The sequence below is a fragment of the Nipponia nippon genome, unplaced genomic scaffold (assembly GCF_047370975.1).
Source record: "Nipponia nippon isolate SJK-2023a ecotype South Korea unplaced genomic scaffold, ASM4737097v1 scaffold_34, whole genome shotgun sequence".
Taxonomy (NCBI): domain Eukaryota; kingdom Metazoa; phylum Chordata; class Aves; order Pelecaniformes; family Threskiornithidae; genus Nipponia; species Nipponia nippon.
In genome coordinates, this window is record NW_028262352.1 from 5,279,100 (window position 1) to 5,285,099 (window position 6,000).

A 6,000-nucleotide genomic window follows, 5' to 3' on the forward strand; every position below is an offset into this window, starting at 1 on the left:
AATAATGAGCAGCAATTTAAGCCTCATTAGGAACATTTTGCTGTCATCACCTCCTGCTCTATTTACTTTTCTGCAATCGCATTAGAAAAACAGCCATTTCCAGAACAACACATCCCTCCCTTGCCCCCATTCTCAAACTTTGACTCTCCCAACCTCTTTTCCCCTCTTACTTTTACGTCTTTCTACCCATCCTCTTCCTCACATGGACCAATACTGAAACTACTTGAACTTTAAGAAACATTATGGGAATCCCATACAAATTTAAGAACAAGAACGATCTTGATCTTAGCTCACTAGGAGACAAGTTGTGCATTAGAAGGCTAAACTACATGATACATGGTAGTTTTCACTTTTTCATTTTTCTAATCTGTGACAGAATTCTTCACTTTGACAGCAACATCCTAATGCTTCATTGCATCCAACATTTTATTTCCATGGGGCCTTTCTAAAGCTTCCTCTTTCCATTTTAAAGGAAATGGGGAGCACTCCTACACCCTACTTCCCATAATGCCAAACAGGGAACACAAAAGCAGGAAATCAAAAACACCATTCTGGTTCACCGGAGCCACTCTGACCTAGCAATAAAGGTGCATATCCACAAACAACACACCAGTTATGAATAAGACAGTATGTTGTTGGCCTGTCAGCTCTTACAGGACAGAAGCAAGTAGTGATGGATTAGCAACTTTGAAATCCTACATAAAATACTGCAAAAGGACTCAAGTCATCCTACTTGTCAGAAATCTCCTCCTCTCTCCCTCAAAGCATGTGAAACTGATGGGGCAAGAGGGCCTTCCATCACAAGAGCCAGACACCAGATCATCATCAAAAGACATGTGAAAATAAAAAATAACCACTGATGATGCTTTCAGTCACAGTGAATACGCAAGATTTGGCTGCTAGACCCTCTCTTATCCACACAATCATTATTTGAACAGTGTGGACAGAGTCAAAGGGAATGGGTTTTAAATTAATTATACACTTGAATATATGAAACATCTACTTCTCCCAAACTACTGCTTCAGGCTATCTGCAAGATCAGATGAACACTCACTGCTGCCTGGAGTCTTGTTTTTAATCTTATCCTCATTAAGTGTACAAACTGCAGTGTTTTTCATCTTTTTCTCCACTTGCTTTGTCCATTTGTCTCTCCATATCTTTCACCTTGAGTGTGCTCCAAACCTTCACGTCACCACAATCTTATGACCAAGAAACTCCCTAGAGCTTTATTTTGCATTTCAGTTTCCAGTTGTACTATTGCATTGTAATAAAGTCTGATTCACTGTACTTTCTCTGATATGTGTTAAAAACAAAATAGATATTCAAGATAAAACTGTAAAAGTTAAATATATATTTTAAAAAGTCTTTTTCCCTTATGAATAACCAAAATGAAACTATGTATAAACACCACTTATACAGCAAGGGCAAGACCTCAAAGAACTTTTTCCCCTGGTCTTATCTTAGTTTTATTCCAGGTAGTGCCTGCAGATGCAGTTAGCCACTGGAATTAATTTTGATGAAATTTAATGAAGTTAACTACTTTTTTTATTAAAGAAAACAAAAGTTTCTGATGTGTCTGAACCTGACAATGCCACACGTACATTATCTTGCACAGCATATGAGAGTAAGTAGCAGACATGCACTACAGCTGGATGAAATAATAAATAATACGACTGCTGCAACATGCTACTTATTCCAAACTTGACAAAAATGTCATACTGGCTAGCACTAACACTGGCTAAAAAGTGCTTCTATTAACCAGACATAGCTAGAGCTTTGTGCATCTTTGTGTAGCTCTCTGGTCTACCCAGATCTAGATCTGGGAAGTCTACTAAGCCAGATTTTAAGAACATGCAACAAAAAAGCCAATACTATTTTGAAGTTAAAAAACCCCAACAGTAACACAAAAGAGTAAGCTAGTTATTTTGAGGAAAAATAAACTTTTTTTGAAATTTTAATAAACGTTTTCTCTATTATTGATGAAAGAACAAGATAACAATTGAAACAGGTTTCTTCTGTATTTTAGAAGTCCTTTATTTTCCCACAGAAGTGGCTTCCCCTTCTTTTTCTGCAGGGGAAAGCTTGCTTATGTTTCCTCATTCTCTTTAACATACAGCATGAATTGAATAACAGGCTTTCTACTACACAGATGTCCATAATTCTTTGTTTTCATAATTCTTTGTTTTTATAACCTCAGGTATCCATTTATGATGAACTAGCAAAACATTTGCTATTATGCTCAGAGTCTTTACAAAAGAATTACAAGAAGCAGATAATACATTTTGAAGAACCATCATCTATCACTGAAAAGTGACAAGAACAATCCATTATCATGAAATGTAGGGACTGCATGGCCAGGTATTACACCTGCACACACAATATACTCTGCTTCTGCAACAGAAATTAGTATCTTTGTATCCTGACTGCAATACCTTGTGAAATAAAGGGACTCTCTGAACTACTAAGTGGTTTTTGAACAAATAGCTGATTCCCAGTTCAGTAGAAATTTGTTTGAAGTTCTTTTCCCAGCTCCGCCTACACATATTTTCTAATGCAAGGAGACACTGCAATCTTTCCCAAGATGAAGACATTTAAGAGTCCCTCCTCTGCTTTCTTCCTATTCACATGAAACTTGAAAAAATGTAACTGTATTATTTAAATTATGGCCTTTAATCAAAGTTTGGCTGAAGATAACTAAGAGGTAAAATTTGAATTAATTAGGTAAGACAGACAAACAAGGTGCATCTTTCTTCCCAAAAAGGTCAAACTCAAAAGAGCATGTTCAACATAATTTCAAAGTCCTGAAACCTTGACAGATCTTACAGCATGAAAGCTTCAAAACTGCTATCTACGCAAAAGAGGCACTTCTACTTTCTGTATCAGCTCAAGCCATCCGCTGATGGTCTATTAGGCTCACCACCAGACAGAAGAATGATGGACTTGGTAACCGCTGCTTCAGTGATTTAAACTAGGCACGCAGAACTTCCTGAAGATATCAAACATTGCTGCATGTTCTCTTAACTTAGGGCTGAACACTTATTTCCTTGTGTTACCAGTCACCAGTTCAGAATCATCAAGCAACTTGGGCATGCTTATTTCTGAAGTGCTTAAACGTGCACTGATTAAATTTAATCTTTGTGTTAGAGGAAGTCATAATATTTGTAAGAATCAAGTGTAACTCATGGAAATCAGTATAGAGTGTCTCTTGTGACTACTGGAAAGTGATCTTGGGAATTCTTTTCAAAATCAGAGAGCAGCTATATTCTGTAATTGAAGTTCTGAAAACTAGAGAACTATCAGAAGTTTCATATGCAAAAAAACCCACTACAAATAAAACTATTGCTTGAAGGTTTTAACTTTAATCCTACAGTGGTCAAACAATAAACTATATTACTCTCATAACATAATTTAGGCAAACAACATGAAACTGTAATTTAACAAAGTTGTACCAAACTAGACCAAACCTTACTCTTAATCTGAGTAAACAAAAGAATACTGCCGAAGTGACAGAAGAATCATTCAAATGCCCTCACAGTTGACAATTCACAATTCTGTGAGGTAGGGAAGTTCTTTTATCCCCTTTTTACAAAATGAGATGTTAGATACTGAAGCTAGAAATGGGACTTAGATACAATTAAGCTTTGAGGAATCTACCTGTCTACTGAAATTTATGATACTGGAAGCAAGAGATACACTTTCTCTCTTGCACCTCTGTCTAATTTTATAACCTCACTATAAGCTACAGGAAGACATCCTGAATTTAAAATTTAGAGCCATGAATCCTTTTCTGAAATTATGTATCTTGATTCTCCCTTCCAAGTAGGGAGATTGCAGAGGCTGCTTAACAATATTTTTAGTATAAAACAGTAACTGAAAAGAGGAGAGATGTAAGTTTCAGTTTAATAAAATAATTATTTTTTTAAAATTATGCAATGAATGACATCCTTAACTATTCCTTCATACTGCCAAAACTACTATCTTATTCTGAAACACCTTTTCCTTATTCCAAGGAAAATTTTATTCTCACTCTTCCAATATGCAATGATTGCAAAGGTGTAAAACTTTAAATAAGAAAGACTCATAGTGCTCTTCCCTGCCTCTTCAAGAAACCTGCAGATTTATGATCAGGCCATTCTCCTAAGGAATGTGAAACATCCCCCTCAGGCAAATATCTCCAACTTCCCTCTTATTGAAAATATTAAGGGACACTAATACTCTCCCTCTGTAGCAGCAAAGGAATCTGGGGCACTATTTAAAATAAGAAATTTCCTGGAAAAAATGCCAACTTAAGAATGTCTACCTCGCATCTCCATGCTGTTCATTCCCACCCCTGCTACATCCTACTATTTGTCCTAGAATAACTGCTTAAAAGGTAGAGTAGTAAAACTTTAAAACAAACAAACAAAATTATTTTTAACCTTAATCAGTTGACTGATCCAATTTACCACATGGCACGGGCAACAGTTGCGTCAACATCACAGAGGACTAAAAGAAGGGCAGAAACAAGCAGTCAAACATGAACAGTAAGTTTCTGCATTAGCATAGAGGAATTCCTAACTTCATATTCACAGATTCCAAAGCATTTTTATGAGACTGAAGATTCATTTTCAGCACTGTAAAACAGGTGCCATTTTAAGAGGGAGGAAGCAGCAGTAACCAATGGGACAGAGCATAAAAAGTGGGGAAAAAATAGTACAGCCATAGTCCTTCTCTCTTTGTATATGTGTGTATGTATAGCTTTCTGTGTGTATATTTTTTTATATAGATATGTATAAAACCCCCACAGATTAAAAAAAAATTACTGAAATTATCTTTTACTCATGTTTATATTTAAAGATTTAAGTAGCATGGAAAAGCAAACCCTCCAAACCATAGTAAATGTCATTGAAATATAATTTTTCCTCCTGACTAGAAGGGAGTCTTACAAAAATGTAAATCCTGCGACATGCACAGAAGAGAACACATGCATACATCTTCAATTACAGGTTAGGTCATATATTGGACTTTCAACACAGGTCTCTGCACTGAAGAAACAAACAACAAAGCACCACCAAAAATTATAAAGCGATTTCCAGCATTATTTCCAGGAGTAAAGAGCAGAAAGAGCAGCTACATATCCCCTGAAAAAAGTAACAGAACTTGGGGAGGGGAAGGAGAGGAAAAGCTACAGGGTACAGAAGAGGGCAAAGGGGAGTAAATCTCTGGGAAGATCGTGGTGGCGTTGGAAGGAGCCATCGCCTTCTCCAGTTCCTTGGCCACGGAGCAAACGCTGCCCATCATACCGGGGCTCCTCTGCCGTTTCGACCAGTTCCCGGCCTCCGGGCGCCGCTAGGACTCCAGGCGGGCGGTCACAGCGAGGAAGACAGCAAGGACAGACAGACACGCACAGCCCCGGAGGAAGGCCTCGGCCAGGCGCCCGCTGGCAGCCCGGCCACCCCCCACTCGCGGCGAGGCCCTGCGCGGCCCCCCCGGTCCAGCGCCCGAGGCGGCCACGGCGAAGCCGTAGGCCCGGGTCAGCCTCCTCTGGAGCGTGGCGGGCCCCTCGCTACGGCGGTGCCGGCCGGCCGGCGGAGCGCCCGCGGTACCCATTACCTGGCCGGCGACAGGCGGGTCGCGACAACCCCACTCCCCGCGACAAGGTGCCTCAGAGTCGCTGACATTGAGAGAGCCGCCACCATGATGCTTGCCGCAGCCGCTGGGAGACGGCGGCGTCGCAGGGCCAAACCTCCTCCGCCCAGACAGGAAACGCGAAGGTGAGGGCGGAAAGAGGGAGCGAGAGGGAGCAGGAGGGGCGGGCAGGGAGAGGGATAGGGTGCGATGGAGAGAGGGCTGGGGAAGGGGAGAAGGGAAAGGGTGGGGGACTTGACGGTCCCTCATCGTCAGCACTGAAGAAGGTTGGGCTTGATGCCCTGAGCCCCCCAGAGGAGCTGTGCACACATTCAGGGCGCAGGCGCCCCTTTCCCCTGGTGCCCGCCCTGGCCACGCATTCGGCCCAGAAAC

General features: G+C 40.7%; 1 long non-coding RNA gene across 1 annotated transcript in view; it reads right to left on the reverse strand.

The window, feature by feature from the left end:
• The window catches only part of LOC148054127 (uncharacterized), a 57,428-nt gene extending 51,684 nt beyond the window's left edge, over positions 1-5,744 (reverse strand). Inside the window, exon 1 of the long non-coding RNA XR_015707706.1 lies at positions 5,593-5,744. This is a non-coding gene — a long non-coding RNA (uncharacterized LOC148054127). The remainder of the gene's footprint in view (positions 1-5,592) is intronic.
• Between the last annotated feature and the right edge of the window lie 256 nt (positions 5,745-6,000).